This window comes from Pygoscelis adeliae, unplaced genomic scaffold (genome assembly GCF_000699105.1).
Source record: "Pygoscelis adeliae isolate BGI_AS28 unplaced genomic scaffold, ASM69910v1 Scaffold167, whole genome shotgun sequence".
In the NCBI taxonomy this organism is placed as follows: Eukaryota; Metazoa; Chordata; class Aves; order Sphenisciformes; family Spheniscidae; genus Pygoscelis; species Pygoscelis adeliae.
Genome location: NW_008825428.1, coordinates 1 through 23,373, shown reverse-complemented (window position 1 = coordinate 23,373; position 23,373 = coordinate 1).

The following is a 23,373-nucleotide window of genomic DNA, read 5'->3' as shown; positions in this document are numbered from 1 at the left end:
GCTTTGTGTCTGCTTTTTTGCTCTTCTCCTGTTTTAATCATCTCTCAAGAGACACAGGCAATAAACACTGTCCGTGATGAGAACATTTTATCACACCATTGAAAGAAAGTTACGTCCCCCGGGACACTCCCTGCCTTGTGGGTATTTATGAGTATGGTGATAATGTCACTTCTTCTAGGGAAATTACAATTAATTATGTATAGTTGTTTGTTATTCTAAAAAGACCAGGGAGACTAAGATTTACATGATAATATATTTGCAAAAGCTGTTTTCTCTGCCTCCTCTAACACTAACATTCAGGGAACATTACGATGTCACAAACCATAACGGCGATAAAATTCACAGGTCAGAAAAAAAATACACTTTATAATTTATGCTTTAATACAAATGTACAATGTGCGCCTGCATGTTTCCATTCAGAAAATCATCCATATTTAGAAAAGCCAGTCCAGCAAGTGCTTAAGTTTTGCTGAACACAATGAGGTTAATGCTTATGCTTATAGGCTTGCCTGAACTGGAGAGAGCAGTCTTCAGCGTAACAGGCCAGGTGGTGCATTTCACATTGACTTGCCCTTTCTTTTAATAGATTTACTACAAAGCCTCGCAGAATTGGAAAGCAGTTTTTGTTGTAAATTTTCCTCCTTTTTTCTTCCTTTTGATGTTTTAAAGGCTTGATTCAAAGCTTGTTGAAGTCAATGGGAACACAGAGTGGGTAAGTTATCGAATAAGTTTTGGAAATGTTAAATGCCTTTGACTCTTACAGCATTTGGGCATCATCGGTATCTCTGAAAACTATTCAGATCAATGCAGGCATGATCCTTGAATATTATCAGAGTCACTGTTTGTAATAATTAATGCAAGCACCTATTAACAACCTTTGGTTTATGTACAAACACTCCAACATACATCAAATGCACCCCTGGTAACGTACAATGCATAGGCTCAAGAAATAGCTCCTCTCGCTGTGAGCTGTAACAACCCAGGTTGGGTAATGGCCAAGTCGTGAGCCCTCCTCGCAGGCTGTGAGCATTCCCAGCATGCCTCACAAGCCTCTGCACTCCCCAGCCTGCTTTCATCTTCCTTCACCTCAGGCTCCAGATGTGGGAGGCAGCAACACGATGGGAGTTCAAAGCGGCAGCCCACGAAATGGGCTCATCCAGGCTCCTCAACGGGGAGGCCCAGGCTGGCAGACCCCCTTCCCCATCTGCAGTGCCGCGCAGCGGCGTCTCCTCTGCACGCCACCTTGATGGGCCAGGTGCAGCTGGCGGGCAGATTGCGAGCCCTGCCAACAAGCTGCATCTGGTAGAGGAGACGGTGGAAAGCCCGGGAGATCAAAGGACACGAGGTGTGGCGGCAGCTCCTGGCTCTGAGCCTTGCCTGCTGCAGCTGTTTGCTGCCACGAGGCAAACCGGGCTGTGCAGATCATAGGTGTGTCTGGTTTTGGGGAAATAGGAATCTTCAGTGCCTCTGTGCTCAGGATCCCGTACACACCAGGGGTAAAAGGCTGAGAATAGGAAAAGGAGGTAACATAAGGACGTGGGTCATGGACTAGGGAAGTGGACGGCATCTGTCAGAGGAAGAGCTCAGGGGCTGCAGCCTTGCATCTCTCCTTGTGCAGCGGGGTGGGAAGTGGCACAAAGCTCACTGGATTTGGACATTCAGCCAATATATATACTAGAGATGGGAAATGCTCAAAAGAGGTTTAGAGATCTGAGCCAAAGGCCTGCTCGCTACTTGAATGATATTTTATGGTCCTGAGTGAAACATGAGTATATTACTCTTGCCATTTCCTTGCCAGTGCATATCACGTTACTTTATTTAGCATCCGTTTTCAGTAAACATAAGCTACCCTTGTGTTAAAAGTAGGGTAAATCTCAGAAAGTTTTACCTTTTTCAGGTAAGAAAGTTCCATATTTGCTGGCAACATCATAAGAAATGGATTTTGCAATCTATTGACACTCCAATTCCTCCAAAACCCACAGTTTGCAGAGCACAATAATGTATTGGAACTTTTAAAAGGTGGAATTAATTTTTTTTTCTAGCAAACAAAGATGGCTCGAATGGAGAATTTTTGCTCTATTTTTTCCTCTTCAGGCTGTCCAAATGTAGAAACCCTGTTTACACCACTTCATAAACAATAGTGAGCATTTGAAAGAGAAATGAGCTTTTGGTCAAAGAAGTAACAGAGAACACTGAACCATGGAAAAAATATTTAAGTATTGCAGAATTTTCCATGAAAAATAACCTCAAATGCACACATGACAAAGCATGTCTCTGTTGGATGTGAAAACTCAAGCAATTTAAAAAAAAAAAAGAAAACTAAAAACCTTGCCATACAACTGTAAAAGCTCAAAACCACCTCAGCTCTCGTAAATAAATAAATATGTAAATAAATACAAGTTTTGTAGTGCTAAAGCATACAGAAGGCTCATGTATCAGGATAAAAAGGTGAAGACTTTTTAAATTGGGCCTTTTCTGAGGCAATACATTTCTTTTATTTCCTATTCTCTTTTTTTTAGTAAATTTTATTACTTTGAAACTCCCCTGGCATTTTACAAGCAATAAAAAGGCAAACAGTGTTCTTTTCTGTTAATTGCTCCTGTCTAGCCCTCTGTATGCTTGCTTAAAAGGAATATGTAACTACTTCTATTCTCCTTCTTTTCAGTTTGATAATTGTTACGTTTGCAGGCAAATAAAGTCACAGACATTTCCATAAAGGCACAGGACTACTGCTACACAAAGCATGCTTCAGACATTTTCCTCTTATTTTATACTTTATCCTTTTTCCTTCAGGAAAACATTAGACACTCTCTCAGACTCAAGACAAAGCTGGAATGAACCTTCCTCTGACTTTGATAAGATTATCAATGTGTTTTTCTTTAATTAATCACAGCAATCACTTAATATTAGGGCTACTGATCTTTTCCTTAGGTGATATCCTAACCTGTCTTACAAAATAACATCTAAGTTATGAACTAAATCCATTGTTAATAATCTTTCTGTCTTTTAACAACAAAAAGTAGACTGAGCCAAAACTAACCATATTTATTCTTTTTCAAGGAAAACATTTGAGAATTTTCTTTATGATTTGAACCAGACAGTATAAATGCTTGTTTTCTGCAGGCAATGTGGTAAGTACAGTTAGTTTTCCAAAGGAGTCCTTAAAAGTTCCAGGACAACTTATCTCAGGAGAAACCATTCAATTCTCTGGCGTCAGAAGTTTCTCAGCGAGGTATCTCCAAAGTAGCCATCTTTCTCTTTCTTCATCTAACAGGCTCTTAAGCTGTCTCGTTTCATAAGCAAACAAACTTCTAAGCTGATCACTTGCCCCTCACACCAGCTTATCTTTTCACTGACTCTGTGTTACTGGTGGTAACACACCTAACCAGCTTTCTGGCATCCCTGCCTCCCTTTCTAGAAATGTATGCAATTTTCCATTTTATTCCCCTGAAACAAAACTTCATTAAAAAATGTACATCCCATGGAACTTTCTACATTTTCAACTTTTGTGTTTCTGCAAACACCAGTTACAAGTAAAAGAGGAAACAGAAAATTTTGTGCAGAGTGTTCCCAGTTTTTGCAGAGTTCTATTAAAGATGCTCCTGTCACCTAGCAACTTTATTTTCTCTCCTTTCGGTATTGGAATGTCAATATGTGGAGAATGGTAAACTATCAGCCGGCTCTCCTTGAAATAAATCTTCAAGAAATCCCACATAAAACTGACTTAATTCTGTCTCCAGGAAAATAACTCAGAAAAGAAGTTTGCTGTAATAAGGTAATGTTTTTCAGCTGGTGTTTCAGGTGAGCTTGCAGGTCTGAATTCTCTACTCCTGAAGGGGCTTTCCACAGCATAGGGTTCATTTGGATCCAGCTTCAGAAAAGCATTTAAGGAGTGCTGAGGCTCATCTGTAAGTAGTGAGCACCTAAACACAGTCATAAATGTGAGTACATTAAATATATGTGTAAACTGAAATGTGTTGTACTTAACTGGGAGAGATTTACAATTAGTACTGTAAAGATCTTAGAGAGTTCTGTCACTCACTTTCTAACCTGCTTCTGAGTCCTTAAATAGTTGCTGTATCAAAAACTTCATGCTTTATCAAAACAAAAGAATCTGTGGTTACATCTGTACTTTGTCAAAGAAACAGGCTAGTAATTTTATATTGAAAGGAATCTCTGAGCAACTGTCATTGCTTACCCTCGTAATGTCTTGCACAAACAAGGAATGTTACTTCTACAAAACATATCATTCTGTAAAAAAAAAAAAAAAACAACCAAAAAACTGCTATTATTTCTATATTTGTTTTGTTCTTACTTCTCAATCAGAGACAAAATAAAAAAGGAGACAAAAATAAATAATAGAAACAACCTTACTACTTCAGCATAGAGGTGCAACTACTCAGCACCTGAGCAATCTTAGTATACAATTGTAATAAAATAAGATAAATCAATACTTTGCAGCCAGATGCAATACAACTGCATAAGATAAATCAATACTTTGCAGCAAGGATGCAAAGTCTGAAAGGATGTAGAGTCAGGTGCAAAGAAGGTGAGGAGAAAAATGGGCTAGATCAGACAAATACATTTGGTACCCTTCCTCAGTTGTCTGAAAAGATGTAACTTAGATTATTTCAAACTCTTGTAGTTATACAATATGTGTTAACATCAGCAAGTCTTAGAATATTCTATAAAGTAATGTACATGTATGTATATGCACTTAAAAATAAAATTCAAAATATAATTTCAATAATCTCAGCAATTCACAATGCTTCCTAACTGAAGATCTCCAGTCCTGTTTTTCCTTTCTAATCAAGTACTTGTAGTCTGTTAGGATCTGGTTTTGGGTGTAAACCTCCATCACTACTGAATGATTGCTCGATTATTCTAAATGCTTCATTTCTTTCTAAGTACAATCTACTGTTTTAGCAATGTAAGACCTGACTCAAATGGCATTGACATTAATTTCCCAGGAGTTGTTATTTCTACTGATTTTGAATTTTAGCTGTTACAGGAGACTTTTTATATTTTCATATCTATTGTTTAGGACTTTTTAATGTCAGTGCTGTTTAATAGAGTTGGCCTCTAAAATGCCAAGATATTTATAACTTTCTTAAAGAGACAATAATGTTAAGGGATTTCCCTTGTGTTAAAACTCAAACCATCCCCTCTTACAGCCTGGCCCTGTAAGAACAGTGGTACAGCTTGTTAATTCTTCAGCATTTACTAATCCTTGTGCAAGTTCAAGACAACTCAAAATGTGCAAACACAGGGAAATATGACAGTTCCTGCCTGAGTGAATGTATGTTTGAACAAAAGATTTGATAAGGACAGACTGGCAAGAACGAGAGAAATAATTAAGAATATTGTTTACATGATTAGTAGAAGATGCACAGCTGTCAAATTTGTTAAATATGTCCTGCTTTTAAGAAGGGATTTGAGAGAAGGGAAGGAGATAAAGATTTGCACTTATTTATATATTGCACCTCTGTATGGGAGTCAGCATAAGAAAGTACAAAATTACTTCGAAAAATCTGTGGAGTGTTTGAAGTCTCGAGTCAGAAACAAGTCAGCCTTTCCAAGTTGAATGAGAGGAAATAGTTGAGATAGCTATGAGAATCATTGAGAGTGAAATTGGGTAGTTTTAAGCTCAACATGATAAAGGAGCGGGAGCGGGTGGAGAGATGTTCACACGCTAATAAAATGCTCAAAGTAATAAGTTATGAAAGTAATCTTTGCAGCAGCTTCCTGCGAAACTAACAGAGCCCTCTCATTTATGGGAGAGTATCAGCAAGGGCCAGAGGGGCTATGTTATATCATAGCCATTTGAACTAATCTAGCCTTAAGAATTGATTAATATATCAGACCTAGGACAGTGACAATACTTTGGTGAGTGCATGATATCTTATTAAGCAGTATGTGTGAGAAAGGCACTTCTGTCATCCTAGTGTTGAAAGTTAATTTCTCTGCATGTTGCTTCTTCCAGGTATCATTTAATAAGACATGAGCTACTTGGCTCGATATAGACATATTTTATGAATGTGTGAAGGTGAGGAGCTCTTAACCATATTATCATACAATACTGTCCAGAAGGGGTACCTTACACCTTTCAACTTCAGCTGTTTCATCCCTACCAGAAGTGTATGAACAGGATTTAACTTTGATGGTGGGGTAACATATAACACAATCCTACCTACATGTATTTCTTACTGCCAGACTTCTTAGTAGGGTTCCCTATTGGTTGATAAGCAAAGGTTAACTTCCAATATAGGAAACAAAAATTTTGTCTAATGCTTTTATACGTAAAAATAGTGGGTTTACCCATAATATTTGCTGTTTTCACTTCAGGTTTTTGGAATCTGGAAAATGTCTTGGGCACACAGAATACAATCCATACGAACCTTTTGAATTGGGATTATCTAACCAGCCTCTTCCACCTTGTAGAATCTGCTGGTGGGGTGATGTTAGCAAGACATCTGGCAAGGTGTTCTTGGAGTTAAAAATCACAATTATATGAAAGAGATAGTTCACATTGCTCAGGAGTATTATTATGAGCTGCTTGGATGCTCAAAGCCTGTTTCTGTTAGGCACATTTGCAACGTAGGAACACATACCTGGTAAGAGGAGCGCAGACTTTCTTAAACTGCAGAAGTCTGGCTTCCTTAATGTGGGCTTCTGCAAACTTTTTAAAAACTTTTAGGGAGAGAAGGTGACTTTAAAGTGGAAAATGAAGGCCTGAAATATGGTTCTATAGTTTATATTAATTTGGTCCTATGAAATAAAGGTCCTAAAATTATGTGCTGAATATATCCTTTGGCTGATGGTGAAGTACGGATCTGCAATCACTTTTTGCCTCCACAATCTCCTTTTCTGAGACACTTCGCATATCTATAGACCTGTGACATTCAGGCCCAATCTGAACGTTGGTATATGTTTGTGGGTTTTTTAGTTTGTTTACGTTTCAGGAAGCATTAACAATCAGCTCTTGAACATGCTAATTTCAATCAAAAAATTTCTTTCAAATGTTAATTATTCCAAGAAATCAGTGGGGTTACATTCTTGGTGGCTTAACAGACTATCTTTCTGTCTCTTCCAGAAAAAGAAGATCAATTGCAAATTATCTGTGATTGATGCTGTTTTTCTAACTTTCATAGAAAAGGAAATACCACATTACTACAGTACTGTGCTGATTTTAAATAATATTTTCTTAGATTATTTTAGTCAGGCTTCCAGATGAAATTAGTATTTGCAATGTCTGATAATATCCTGTACATGGTATTTAGCGTCAAGATATATTTTATTCTTTCTCAAGGACTAATTTGTGCAACTGATGATACTATATACTGAATTTTTGAAAGTTTTATTACAGACATACTAAAAGATATATTTTAGTTTCATGAGAAAAACGTGGTTCTGCTTCAGGTTCTTGCTTATTTGTTTTATTTTTTTCACCTTATTTTTGCATAATTTTTTCTTGTTTAGTTTCTAACTCTCTGGTACTGAATATTATACGGACATAAATCCATTCTGAAGGGAACTGATTATTCCTCAGGAACTGAAGATACCATTGTAAAAATCAGGAGAGGATTTGGGCTGGCTGGTGTTTTCATGTACGGCAAAGTATCCCTTTGTTTCAAAGTTCTTTCTAAGATATGGTAGGACAGTTGAGCATCTGAGTCACTGCTTATGTGAGTATGCAATTAGTAACAGTCAAAACCCGATCATATTAGGAGACAAAACTGCAAAAGATCTAACATTAAAATCTTAAACAAGAGTTTTAAAATAAGTTCCAGCAAGCAAAGGAGAATCATCATATTAAGTAAGAAGAATCAGATATGTCTACCAAAGTTTCTGAAGAAGTTTTCTGTGAGAGATGATCGTGGTCCTACATATACAGCAGGCTGATTTAATATTTGAACTTCAAGTTGCTCATATTTTTGTTGAGTTAATCTGTGCAGAAAGAAACTAAATGAGGAACAAGGATATGTTGGTCTCATCATTTAGTTCTGAGCAGGGAGAAAGCATCTTTTTCTTCCCACATGAACACTCAAGACTCTGAGGTTGTGTCTAGTTCAAGTAGTGTGAAGCTACCAGGGTGGATTTACAGGGTGAAACAGTTGGTGCTTGATGTCCTGATGTCCATATTATCCATGTTTTGAGGGGAATTTACTTCAGATTAGCCTCAGTTTGGTTCCATGACCTAAATGACCAGATGGAGCACGTAATGTGTGCTCCTCGACTCCATTTTCTAGTTTTACTTCATCCGTAAGAAATCCAGTCTGCATGTTTCAAGACTGCACAACAACATGAGCCAAAGAACAGTAAGTAGATATGACTGGGACATTCACTTCAAGAGCATTCCTGAGCCTGAACAGCAATGCAAATGTAGATTGGCTTACAGAGATAAATGACAGAAAATGTATGCCTGCCTTGTATATTAGTACCAAAACCAAGAAAAGGTGTGAGCGTCCACCAGTGTTGAGTGTTCACTCCAATTCTACTATTCTGTGCTTTTCTTTCTAAACCAGGGGGATTAGGAAGAGGCATGATAATTTTATCCTATCTCCATGCAATTTTCTGTTCTGTCAAGATGTCTTCCCAATTGTTTTTCTTTCTTGTGATAATTTGCTCGATTTTTCTACTCTCAAAGCTTTAGAAAATATAGAGAGACCTCATTTTTTTTTTTTCCCCCTGGATTTTCCTAATAGATGACACATCTGGTAAATGTTTAAGTGTAGTACCTGGTCCAGTGTGCAAGGTTATAGAATGATAAAAAGGGTATTGGAACAATAAACCAAACCATTTATGTTATACAGGCAGATCAGAAATACTCAGGTTTTTCAAACACATTGCCCGTGCTCTACACAGGAGTGCCCCAAAAGGCCCAGTAGGTCTTTCATTGTAATTAACACAAAGTGCGGAAGCATGTCAGACAGGAGTCAAGGGAATTCTGTGACAAGCTAAAGCATCATTCAGGAGACCAAGGTGCCTTGGTAAAATTAAGATATCAAGGATGCAACAGTAGGCACTGTGAGTGACTCTTGCAGCTTCTGTAGTTCTGTATGATAGTAAATCATAACATACACAGCAACATAAGCAGTTAAAGAAACTGGAATATATGACAAGTCTTTACAGCAAGACTGATATTGTAAGCTCCTTCATAATCAAAAGATAAACAGATAGCTGGTTCTGTACTTCATATATCTGGATAGGCAGCTAAGACTGATGATATACCTGCATTTTAGTCTGCTACCTGCACCTGAGAGATTATTTTAAAGGATTTTGAGATACTTTTAGTGACTTTTGGTACTGATTTTTGTATATGCAAATAGTGAGATTTTGAAACCCCTTTGTAGGCATGTTCACTAAAACAGCTTGAGCTGAGCTAAAGTAAACTAGAAGCAAGATAGTAGAGCACCCTTATGTGGAACAATAATTAAATATCTATTTCCAAACAAGTCTACTAAATAGACAAAAAAATATAGATGACCCAGAAGGAAAAAAAAAAAGCTTGCATTTTAGCCAGAGGTACTGAGGTTCAGAAAAAAACCCTGAATTTGATAGTATTTGCAGACACTTTTTGAAAAATTTAGAGGTGGACCCTGCAATTTATAGAAATTTGGAAGCATCAAAGCCCATGGGAAAAATGAAAATAAACTCAGATAAGGACTGACTTCTCATGATCAATTTATGACAGAAGATATTACTATGTACAGCCTATATAAATGCCAAAGACAATTGTGATAAAATTAAATCCACCTGCACACAAAACCCAGGAAGACTTGTCTCCCACCAACTTGCAGTTTAAAGAGAGCTTCAGTATCAGGAAAAAATGTCAGCTGAATAATACTAGAACTTTTTAACAGAGATCCTATTAGCCTTGCTGAGTTAAAAAAAAAAAAAAAAACCAAACAAAAAAACCCCAAAAACAAAACAACAAAAACCACCACTGAGAAGAATTTAAGAGAATTATTATTAAAGGACCATGGTGGTATCAGACACCAAATACTCCCATGCACCAGCCTTAACAAAATTAAGGCATAAAAAAATGCTGTTGAAGTTATTCAAGTATTTTAGATAATATGACCAACATGTAATATGTAAATTAAACTTCCATTTCTAGATTTGAGTTCCTTATGAAATGTACTAGCATGAAAGCCCTGGAGGAAGAAATATTCTTCCTTGCCCACAGAAAGTGTACAGCACTTGCAGTACCAGAGTCTTCCACATGTTACCATCATCCATCTTTGTAGGGACTGCTTAGAAAAATGAGATGTTGTTTAATCACCATGCTTTGGGCTCTCATTACTTAATTTTGATAGTTCCTGACAGAAATGGGGATACTGGGAAAAGGAAATTTATTCCACTTCCCTTAATTATAATAATTCTGGAGAGAAAAAGACACTGCATATTATTAACCTCACTGGGTAAAAAAAAAAATATTGCAAAAGCAACAAGACTTTATTGGTCATATATTATGATTTCATTTTTTATTCGAAGAGTATGGCTTAGCAAATCACAATGGCTTCTGGTCAAAAGTGAAGAAATCTATAAGTTTTTCTGGCATGAAAGGATACTCAAAATATCAGAACAGAGCAAGAATACAATTTGAATTCCTAGTTATTAATCCCTCCATTCCAGCATAATTCTTTATTGGCCTCCTAAGACTCTCTTAGATCAAAAGATGATGAAGTCCTCTGATGTGAGCAGTTTCACACTCTGCACATTTTCCTGATCTCCCTTTCTTGTGCTGACCAAGCTTCTCTGACTTGTTCTTCCTTTCCCCAATTTCCTGCAATCTCTTCATCTTCCCATCAGAGGCCACTTCTTCCCTATATTCCTACTACCAAAACTAACTCCTTATCTTTACCTGTTCTTCCTCCAAGAGCACAATGAATTCATCTGTTCGTGCTTATGATTTTCCCTCAATATCTGACTCACTAATGCATTTCCCTTGTCACTTTCTTTTCTCTGCATTCTCTTTATGGTAAATGCTCTAGCTTTTATTCTTCTGAAGAGTTTTTTCTTTTTTTTGTCCATCTCCTATTTCTTGCTCTGTCTGTCATTCTCAAGAATATAAGAATAGCTGTACTAGATTATGATAAAGATCCACTTACATTAGTGCTGAACAGAGCACAGTTCAAATATATATAGTGTTAGTTTCCATGATACTGTCCCAAATTCAGTAACTTTTAACCTCAAAGGCTCAAGATTGGGTGAGTCTCTGTAAACCAGAAGCTGTGTCCTTTGCAGAAAAGCTGCAGCACTGCTGAAAGACTGTCCAAATTTTTTTTTTTTGGGGGGGGAATGCTTTGAGAATACAATACTCTCTTATTTTTCAGCCACTTTGGCACTCAGTAATGTAAACATATAAGTGTGTCATGTTAAATTAAAATTACTCTAACAAATTTTCACCCACATATTAATGTTATTATATTATCTTCTCAAAACTCAATTGACGTGCCATTTCTATTTAAAATAAGTGAAGAGTCCTTAGAATGGAATCAAGAAAAGGGAAGGTAGAAAATCTGATGCATTTTCTGTCCAGCTGTGTAGATATAATCACATAAATTTGCCAAGTGGTTTGAAATGCAAGTCCATGAATATGAAAAGTTGCTTTATTCCCTTTTCTGTTCAATGGAAATGGTATTTTGCAAAGTTCTTTCTCAAAGCCTTTCAGGGTACATTTGTTTATAATTTCAACAAGCATCTTCCAAATGGTGAGGCTATATTAAAACACACACACTACAAGCAGAACAAAAGCAAGTAATAAAAACAATTTATAGTCCAGAAACATGGCCTCCTATCACCCCACTCAGGAAGTTATGAAGGCTTCCTGAATTTCTGGCTGAAATGTTTAATATTTGGCTGAATTTTAAAGTGTTCTTTAGGTAAAGTCTTGAGACTTGTATCATAACAACTATTAATAAACTTTGCAAACTTAGTAAAGTCAACCAAACAGCTGTGAATATAACTAGTGAATTGCCAAATGGTGCTGTTGAAATGATTTTGTTTGTGGTCTTCAAATGCTATGAGTGCAGTTAGTGTAATTTTTGAAAAATTAAATAAAATCAGCAACAATTAATCTCTGCTCAAAACAGATCCAGGGCCCTGATTTGTCAGTCAGATTTCAAACTCAGATGGCCTTCAGGCATCTGAATTTTGCCTTTCACAAACTTAGTCATTAGACTGAAGACATGCACAGATCTTAAAATAACCATAACACTTTAAAATCATGAAAGGGGCATAAGCAGATGAATAAACCTCTGAAAGACAAGCTTCAGTGTGAGCTTCTTTCACTTAACCTGTATGATACATGTGAGGATTCTTAGTTCTCTATTATTACCTGGGAGCATTTCTCATTTGCCATCAGGTAGGAGCACGTACACAGAAACGACAGCAGCTGGCATGAGTTAATGTTCACGCTACTGTACCTGAGGGTAACTTGTTAGTCTACCTATTCCTTAATCATATCAGAAAAATGTACTTGAGTTCCTGAAGCCACTGAACCAAGGCTATCTTTCAATACTCCTCCCAGCTTTGTACTTTAGTGTTACATACCAAACTGCTGAAGACACAGCATTTTAAAAAAATGGAAAAGATAATTACTCCTTTTCATCAAGACCACTCAGATTCACTACTCTGCTCTTTTCCTCAGCACCGTTGTAAGTCCACTTGAGAAAGGCAGTCAGCTGCCACAGACAACCCAGGATGCTACAGTAGCACTGTGATTGAAGATACAGGATTGCCATCATGACCATGTCGTTCTTTACATATTGGCATCTACCAGTATAGTTAGATGAGCTCATCTCGAGCTAGTAGCTGTAGATATTAATGAGTCGTCTTCGGAATATGAATTGGTGGTAAGGTAACATTATGTACGTAGGTATGCCTGTGAATACATTGGCAAACACACATGCAGAGTCACAGAAACAACATAACACAGTGCCATGCTCTTTGGAGTGAGGCTGGTTTTGCTAGACAGGATGATGATGGATGCATAGAACACCTTCTCTCCTGCATAGATTGGCATAAAATTCAAAGCATCTCAGAACTATCTCTGCTGGTGTGGAGATTGTTTTCTCAAAGATTATTTTTCACCCAGTTTTGGCACTCGCTGTCAGTGAGGAGAGTTGGCTACCTATAGCCCTTGCCCAGACCCTTACCCAAGTAGGGGTATTTATGGCATTTCTAGCAAAGTATGTACTTTCAGCACATTTTCACTGTCAACAGAGGTAGGAAAGAAAAAGCAAAATCAATTCTGTTTGTTATTAGGTGGGAGTTAGTCAAGTTTATTTGCAGAAATTTTCAGCTCTCAAAAGTAATAGCATTTCTTACTCCAGTGCAGACACTTCCTACCTTACAAGGACGGTTTGTGCCTCTGAAGGCAAAGTGAGCTGCGCAGGGGTGCTCCAGAGGTAAAGAACTGACAGCAGAAACACTGCTCACTGCCCTCGTTGAAGAACTGGGCATCCACCCAATTAAGCTGGGGTAAACAAAGCTATTTCAAACCTCTCTGCTCAAAAGGCATAAAAGGCACATAAATGACATAACTATAATATTAAGAAGTTAAAATCACTAATAATCTGAATCAAACTCAGAAGACTGGCCGCATAAACAGATGTATTGTTTTGACTTTTAAATAGAAGTGTACAACAGCCTACAGAAACAGAAGCTTAATTTGATATTTTTTCAAACAAACCTGAAAGAACAAATATTCTCAAACACATAGATATTGTCCAATGTAAGTGTTTGTTTCCCCATTTTTCATGTAACGTTACATGTTTTCAGGTCTTATTCAATGTCATTGATGACAGTATTTTTTAGATATTCCCTTTAAGAAAAATAACTGAAAGACTCTCAATAATGAACCTTATTTTAAATCTTAGGTATTACTTCTGTATTTTTAAGTAACCATTATCCTTAATATAGAAGTAAGTCCAAGAGAAAGAGCTGAGGAGGAAATTGCATACTATTTCTACTCTATCCCAAAGCAATGAGCTATGCAGTTACATAAATCTTTACCTAGGCTGAAAGGGCAGTATTAACCGATAACAAAAAATAAATTTGATGTTCCTCGCTTTCATCCCTTTGTGCACAGTAGCCTATTCTCAGCCAAATGTGTCAATTTATAGCACATAGGGTCAGTTGTTGGTGGTGCCAGCAGTCTGCTTGAGGTTGGAGAGCTGGAAGCGCTTCAGGGAGCAGATTCGAGCTCAGAGGCCCTGCCAGCCCAGCCCGGCCCATTGCCACCCTCAAGCTGGTGACAAGCATTTCTAAATCCTGACATTGGCTTCGGTTTACCCCTGCCATGAAATGTGAGTATCACAAAAGGGAGCCCACATGTATCTCCCTGTTTCATAAGTCAAAGAGAAAGGAGGAGAAGCAGAAGCATTAGCATTGGTACAAATGCTCCAAATGCAAGGATTTTTTTTAAGGCTTAAAGGATCATTGAAGTGTGCTTTTTTTGTGTGCTTGCTTTCTTTTTGAAATGGGGCTTCTAAGGTATTTGTTTATGTAATCCTAGCTCCATTCTCTGTTATAGTGGTTTCCTGATGTGTTAAGGAAAAGAATCAGTTCAGCTTCTAACCAAATCATTACACTTATCTGGGAATATTATTGCTGCCTAAGGGCAGCTGTATTAGTTACCTGCAGTTCAAAAATCCTTCCAATATATGTGCTGATCTCCAGCACTGAATTAAACAGCAGTACTGCCCTTTAAAGAACATTCACTATTTCAACAGTACAAAAGTGCAGATGACTATACATACTTTTCAATAAAATTCTTCCTCTATTGGCAGCAAAAAACCTTTCTTACACTTAAACTCTATTTGTTTTATTGCTTGTTAGTTTAGTTTATAGAAGCTTGTATGGCATTTTTATTGCCTCATGGTTTTATTGTATTTTTTTAATTGTGATATAATGTGCCAAATCCCTTGGCAAGGAGGAACTATATTATAGTTTTATAATGAAGTTTTTTGAGAAGCAAAGGCTATGAGGAAAGAAAGTCTATGCCCCAAGGTAAAAACTGGTGACCTATTTGGTCCAACAACATAAGATTGAAGGGTCTGAGCTCAACATTTCCATCCGAACTTCTCTTTTGTCTTTTGAATTGGGAGAGTCTACAATTAAAGTTTTATTTTATATACAGCAATCCCCTGAAGCGTACATTGAAGAGAAAGAGTCTTTTTAGTTGTGAATTAGAAATCGTTCTCATACACAGAGAGCTGTAGCGATAGACAGGTAGGCCTTGCAGTATCTTTTGTAATTGCTGCAGGTGGCTCAGATATGCTTTTCTGATTTCCGTGCTATACTTTTAAAGTTAGGAGATACCATACAGAAAGGCTGGGACTAAGAGCTAGATAAAACCTCGAATTTCTAGAGTGATCATAGCCTCTCTCTATGAATGAAGTAAAGGAATAGACTCAAATCCAGGGATTGCACTGAATTAATTATAAACTCATTCTTTTATCTTCTAATGTTGATTAACTTCAACGAAACTGTTCTTGGATCTCTATCAGTGGATAGAGATCTGCAGTTGTGTAACAGTGCAACTTTCCCCAAACCACTTCCACGTCATGTGCTCATTTTGCCATGTTAATAAAGGTGATGAAGCATGATACACACTGACCAGTAGAGGAAAGAATTTACCTTTACTTTATAGATTTTTTTTTTTTTTTTTTTTTACTTAGTCACCTAAAAGATTTGGTGTTTAGCCTCAATAAATGGTGAATCTAATAACAAGTCTGCACCTCTCCTGTTGTTCCAGGAGGCTTCAGATACAATGATGAGGAGTCAGAAAAAGTAGGTTAAAACTCATTGCCAAGGAATGGTATTCCATAGTTTTATTTCTGTTGCTGTTCTTGGGTTTGTTTTCCTCCTTCTTTCCCACCCCCCAGTGGAAATTATTTCTCTTCCAAAGCTGGCATTTGGTAAACTAATATGCCCTGGATAAAATAATGCCGTTATTATTTTGACCATGTACTTCTCCTTTTTTTTTTTTTCCCAGCCTATCCCCTCTTCTCTGTTTTAATTTTGTTTCACACTATGACTTATCTTGTTCTGAAGGCAGTAAGGTATTTGGAGGAAGAAACTATCTTTTTCTGTAAAACTTTACCAGCTCATTATTGGAGTCTCCAAGGTATAGTATTGCAGAAATTATTAAACAATACAGTATATTAAACAATATAAATGACAATATGACTTCCAGATGAACTTTTTCTGTTTTGGACTGGAAGTTGAAATGAAATCTGACTTTGCAGTTTTTCTTTCAATGCTTCTGTAGGAGTTCATCTGCAGCCTAACAGCATGTCAGCTTGTCCCCTGCATTGGGCATCTCAGTGAAAGCCTGAGTACTTGAACAGTACCATCTCCATCAATGAGCATCGTGGCATGTCCGAGACTTTTAAATAGTCTTGAAACTTTCATACTGTTATATTGATGCTTGAACGAAGTCATGCAGGAAGAAACATCTGAGTGATATTGTGCTTTTAAGGCTGTAGCCTGTCCGTTGTGTTATGCCATCACTACTGTACCATGACCTTTTGCTTACATATTAAAAAAAAAAAAAAATTACTGTGGAAAAAAAAAAACCCAAACCTTACAGGGAATGTGAAGGGCAATTAAGACAATTAAGAATAGCTACGGACGCCAAGTCATAAATGAAGTATTTTACAAGTGAACTCCTTTTTTGAGGCTACCTGCCATATGCACAGGATGCTCCCAGCACTCACTGCCACTCACCACTGCATCCTAACTGAAAAAAGAAAATGTGATCAAATGCTCAACATACAGTTTCCATAAAGTTTTACAAATATGTTCTTATATCCATGGATATGGGTGTCCCAGTGAACACATTTATTGTTCTTATTGTTCAGGCTCACTTTATGCCACATCTTGCTTAAGTAACTTGTGGCTTTTCCTAATCAACAGTCAATGGAAAACTCGTAATTTCCTTAGGGTATGTTGTAATTCAGCCTTCATCATCCAGGACAGATTTGGCACTGCTATTTTTAGAAGAAATAAAAGTCACTTGATCCCCGCTATTTTGGAAGCGCAACAGCCATCAGCAGACAGAAACCTCTATTTTTCATCCAGAAGATAAAAGTAGGTCAAGCAGCCCTTTTTTCCTGCAGGCAACATTCAGTAGTTCAGCCTGGGGTGAGGGTTTGGCTGACACTTGCTTCTCTCAGGGCTTTAAGCAAAAGCCAGTGGAGTTTTGTTGACACTGTTTTTCTCACAGTCCTGTAATCCCTCCTCATTAATGAATGCACTTGTTCTTCCTGCAGCAAAATGCATAATCTAGAAAAGCTCTCTTCATCTGAGTTGTGTTGCTGACATATCTATCTCTATGATAATGTTCCAAGGGATTTGCATACTCAAGGTGCCTAACGGTTTGGCATTTCATTCCAGGCTGCCTTACAGCTAAACAAATTGCTCAAGTTTTGTCACTGAGGTCAGGGTCAATGTACTACCAGTCTGCTTGCTGATCATTTAAAGGGGTGAATTGCATCTGACTCCCCAGACAGCTACTTTTGGCCATGCATGAGACCTCCACTCATGCATTCAGCTGTTAGTGAGGCTGCACTCCAAAGGATCCAGCAGCAGTGGCTTTTTCCTCTCCTAGAATGCTTTTTGTCCAACTGCTGAAAAAAATTTTGCAGAATATTGTGTGTTTCCTGGTGCTGGTAAACCCAGCAAATACTTATCTCTTTCTAGCTATTTGGGTTTCATTTTTTTGTTCTTGTAAATTTTTTTAAGGTAGCAGTTAAAAGTCAAGCAATTTTGCTTATTCTTCTGTGGAAAAATTTGGAAACTGTTAAATTTTGCCCAAAATAAATTTATTCTAGAGGAAATCTGGTTTTATTTAAAAAGCCCAATTGTGGTGGAAATGTTATGAAATTCTGCTCAGTTGTCAAGATATCAATCTCACATCACAAATGTGAGATCACAGTTTTGCAGCATCCAGAATAAACAACAAGTTCAGGCTAATGAGTTCCAAACCAAACTAATACTGAACTTTAATGCTGTGACTTTTTTTGGAAGAGTGAGATATAATAAGGAATGGATGGATTGTGTTACATTGCCAATAGTGTATACTGTAATCCGTAGCTACTGAAAGCGCTCCCATATGACAGTGTATTATAAATAAACCAGAAAGAGTTTTTTGTTTGAAATTTTCCTTTGAAAAAGAGGAAAGAAAAAGCAGTGCAAGAGATTCCCCCCCCGCCTTACATTTATTTGTATGTAACAAAATATCCTAAGGAAAAAAAAAATGATTTTTTTTTTCACTTGCTTATTTGATACACAAAGCAATTAAAAAAAATCCTACATCCATTTACTGTTGGGACATTTCCAGTCTTCTGTGATGTTGTTGGAAGTGGGGAAGTGTAAAATGGAAGCTTCTGTACTAGAAACTCTACCACTTGACACAGAAATAAAAGCCTTTTACAGGGAATCCATTTGTATTCACTCTGGATTTCAAAATTATTTCCATCCACTGACAGCTTTGGAATCTGTGTACTTGTAAATGCAAGATGTGCAGATGTGAGGGGAGCCTGCCAAGAGTCTGGAAAAGCAGCAGAAGCTGGTGTTGTCTGGTTTGATCAGGAAGGGGTTGACAGTCAGAGAGTGAAAAGATCCATTTTGTGTGACAAGAAATATTTCCATATATAGAGCATTGATATGTGTTATCCTTATTCTTTTTGAAACTTGAACGCAACTGTGCCCATGAGGATTTGTCTGCGTATTTAGAATGGAAAGAGACACTGTGGTCTGGAAGATCAGCAAAAAAGATGTCAAGGGAACTGGAATAATAAATACATTGCTGTTGGAATTATTGCTTTGTTTCTTCATTCATATTCCACTTGCTATAAATACAGTGACTTTTTAACTACGGAAAGTAAGGAACTAATCTGTTCTGTTTGGAAAGTATTTAGCATAGTGGGGAGACATTGCTTCAGTTCAGCTCCAGGGATAAACTGGAGCCATTAGTTTTGCACTTGGTTCAGTTCAAATACATAAGTACAGGAAATATTTGCCAATAAGTCATTCAGTGTACATTTGTTAAATAAGAAGTCTGAAAATAAATGTGATACTTAGGCTACTTAATGCCTAGTCTTTTTCTGTATTCTTACAGGTAGGGACATTACTGATTTGGAAACGTTAAAAGAATTCTTACTTTCATTAGCTGTTCACTTACTAAATTTTCTGATCTGAAGCTTTAGGTATTATTTTAGTTCTACCTGCGTGCAAATGGAGCTACCTATAAAATGGGTGAGTTTAAAAATGAGCCTGTTGATTTTTTACTCTCAATGGCATTTAAATGACAAAACAGTGAGAATATAATGAGAATAATATGGTCTATTGCCATATTACCTAATGTAAGTTAGCTATGCACAGTGACTCTCATTAACCAGTAAAGGCAGGCAGCATTGCCATAGGTATGTGAAATATCTGAGGAGACCTATGTATGGCAGGAAGTTGTGTAGCTGGTATCACACAGTGTTCCTTCTGCAGAGCTCAGCTACTGACCTTGACAGGCAGAGCCTGTCCCTAGAAGAATGGCAAGTGGAAACTCTGAGAAAGGCAAAGGCTGAAAGCAGGTGCTTCCTGTCACCAAAAGGAAGGTTCTTGTTACACCTCAATGTTTGCAGCTACAGAACAGGTTCACTGCCCTCAAAGCTGAGGAGGAGCTGGGTGTGCTTGTAAGTAGAGCATCTGGGTCAACTGACCCTGAGCCACGAAAGAGCACCAGGAAGAAGTGGCAACTGATAGTAGTGGGTGACTCCTGGCTGCAGGGCACAGAGGCACCCGACCTGACCTGTTGTATAGAGAAGTTTGCTACTTCTCGGGGGCTCAGATCCAGGATGCTGTGAAGTGACTGATGAAGCTTGACCAACCCTCTAACTATTACCCCCTGATATTCTTCGATGTGGGCATCAATGATACTCTCAGGGGCAACCTGGAGAGTATCAATCCTGACTACAGAGCTCTGGGGCATGGGGGTTCAGGTGGCGTTCACCTTGATCCTGCCATTCAGGGAAAAGGGTGTGAGGAGGAGAGGATGAGACTGCATGTCAACAATTGTTGGCACACCTGGTTTTGGTTTCTATGACCATGGGTGCCTGTTTGAGAGTCTATGTCTTTCTGGGGAGAGATGGATTCCACTTCACTAGGCAGGGCAAAAGTATCTTTCCCAGTAGGATGACTGACGAGGTAAGAAGGGCTTTAAACCAGGAATGGTGTGGGAGGGAGAGAGTTAACCAGCAGCCCTGTGAGGGAGTGATGGACAGGGTTGACAAGAAAAGGGACCGGGGTGATATGAACGAAAGGTAACACAAAATCAACAAAACAGGGCTTAACAAACATTTGCACGTAAGCAAGGAAGTGCCTAGAAGACACCATTGTGGGGAAACCCCCAGACCCTTTCTAGGAAATAAACATGCTGGGGTGCCTCTCTAAAGTGCCTGTACACTAACACATGCAGCATGGGGAGTAAACAGGAGGAGTTAGAGATCTTTGTGCAGTTGCATAGCTACGATCTTGTTGGGATCATGAAGACATGGTAGAACAGTTTGTGTGACTAGAGTGTTGCAGATGAGGGATACAGGCTTTTTAGGAAGGACTGGCTGGGAAGAAAAAGAGATGGAGTTGCCTTTTATGTGAGAGAGCAGCTGAAATGCCTGGAGCTCTTCGGTAGGGATTAAAGAGCAGATCAATATGGGTGACATTGTAGTGGGTATCTGCTATAGGCCACCTGACCAGGAGGAGAAAGTAGATGAGACCTTCTATAGGCAGTTAGAAGTAGCCTCACATTTGCAGGCCCTGATCCTCATGGGGGACTTTAATCATCCCAATATCTGCTGGAAGAACAATACAACAGAGAATAAGCAATCCAGGAGGTTCCTGAAGGGCATTGATGATAACTTCCTGACACAAGTGACAGAGGAACCAACAAGGAGAGATGATCTGCTGGACTTCACACATACAAGCAAAGGAGGACTCATTGGGGATGTGAAGGTTGAAGGTAGCCTTGCCTGCAGTGACCATGAGATGGTGTAGTTCAGGATCCTGAGACGAGGGAGCTGGGCAAAAAGCAAGATCACAAGGCTGGACTTCAGGAGAGCAGACTGATCTATTCAGGAATCTGCTTGAAAGAGTCTGGACAAGATAAGGCCCTAGAGAGAAGAAGAGTCCAAGAAAGCTGGTTGATATTCAAAGATCACCTCCTCCAAGCTCAAGAACCCTCCATCCCAACAGTCAGGAAGTCAAGCAAAAATGCCAGGAGGCCTGCACAGACGAACAAGGAGTTCCTGGTGAAACTCAAACATAAAAAGGGAGTATACAGAATGTGGAAGCAGGAACAGGTAACATGGGAGGAATATAGGGACACTGTTCAAGTGTGCGGTGACACAGTTAGGAAAGCCAAAGCGCACCTGGAGTTGGATCTGGCAACAGATGTGCAGGGCAACAAGAAGGGCTTCCATAAGTACATAAGCAGCAAGGAACACTAGGGAAAATGTGGGCCCACTGATGAATGCAGCAGGGGCTCTGATGACACAGAACATAGCAAAGGCTGAGGTACTGAATGCCTTCTTCATCTCAGTCTTCACTGGTAAGACCAGCCTTCAGGAATCCAAGGCCCTGGAGACCAAGAGAGAAGTCTGGAGAAAGGAAGAGTTGCACTTGGTGAGAGAGGATCAGGTCAGAGAATACTTAAGCAAACTGGACATACATAAGTCCACAGGGCCTGAGGGGATGCATTCGGGAGTGCTGAGTGAGCTGGTAGATGTCATTGCGAGGCCACTCTTTATTATCTTTAAACAATCATGGCAGTTGGAAGGGCTGAATGAGGACTGGAGGAAAGCAAATGTCACTCCTGTCTTCAAAAAGGTCAAGGAGGAGGACCCAGAAAACTACAAACCGGTCAGCCTAACCTCAATCCCTAGAAAGGTGAGGGAGCAACTAATCCTGGAAACTGTTTCCAGGCACATGAAAGACAAGAAATTTGTCATGAGAAGTCAGCATGGATTCACCAAGGCAAAGTCATGCTTGACCAACCTGACAACCTTCTGCAATGAAATGACTGGCTAGGTAGATGAGGCGAGAGCAGTGGATATTGTCTACCTAGACTTCAGTAAGGCTTTCAACAACATCCTCATAGAGGAGCTGATGAAGTATGGTCTGGCTGAGCAGACAATGAGGTGGCTTGAAAACTGGCTGAACCTAGAGGGTTGTGATCAGTGGTAAGTCTAGCTGGAAGCGAGTAACTAGCAGTGTAGCCCAGGGATCAATACTAAGTGCAATCCTGTTCAACATCTTCCTTAATGAGCTGAATGATGAGGCAGAGTGTACCCTCAGCAAGTTTGCCAACGATACAAAACTGGGAGGAGCGGCCGATATGCCAGAAGGTCGTGCTGCCAGCCAGAAGGACCTCCACAAGCTGGAGAAATGGGCTGACAGGAACCTCATGAACCTCATGAAGAGGTGGAGAGGTGCACAAGGAGAGGTGCAAAGTCCTGCACCTGGGGAGCAATAACCCCCTGCACCAGTATACACTGGGGCCACCCAGCTGGAAAGTAGCTTGGCAGGAAAGGACCTGGGAATCCTGGCTCCTGGGTGTCCAGATTGAACATGAGCTGAATGTGAATATCACCTTGGAGATCTCCAAAAGCCATCTGGACAAGGTCCTGGGCAGCCTGCTCTAGGCAACCCTGTTTGAGTAGAGGAGTGACCTCCAGAGGTCCCTTCCAACCTCAACCATCCTGTGATTCTGTAATGGGTTGCACAGCTGCACGCTGCTGAGGCTGAAACTAGAATTTTTGACTGAAGCGTAACGTGAAATCTTCTTCTTTCAGTAAAACCGTCCTTCCATAAGTACATAAGCAGCAGAGAACACTAGGGAAAATGTGGGCCCACTGATGAATGCAGCAGGGGCTCTGATGACACAGAACATAGCAAAGGCTGAGGTACAATGCCTTCTCTTCATCTCAGTCTTCACTGGTAAGACCAGCCTTCAGGAATCCAAGGCCCTGGAGACCAAGAGAGAAGTCTGGAGAAAGGAAGAGTTGCACTTGGTGAGAGAGGATCAGGTCAGAGAATACTTAAGCAAACTGGACATACATAAGTCCACAGGGCCTGAGGGGATGCATTCGGGAGTGCTGAGTGAGCTGGTAGATGTCATTGCGAGGCCACTCTTTATTATCTTTAAACAATCATGGCAGTTGGAAGGGCTGAATGAGGACTGGAGGAAAGCAAATGTCACTCCTGTCTTCAAAAAGGTCAAGGAGGAGGACCCAGAAAACTACAAACCGGTCAGCCTAACCTCAATCCCTAGAAAGGTGAGGGAGCAACTAATCCTGGAAACTGTTTCCA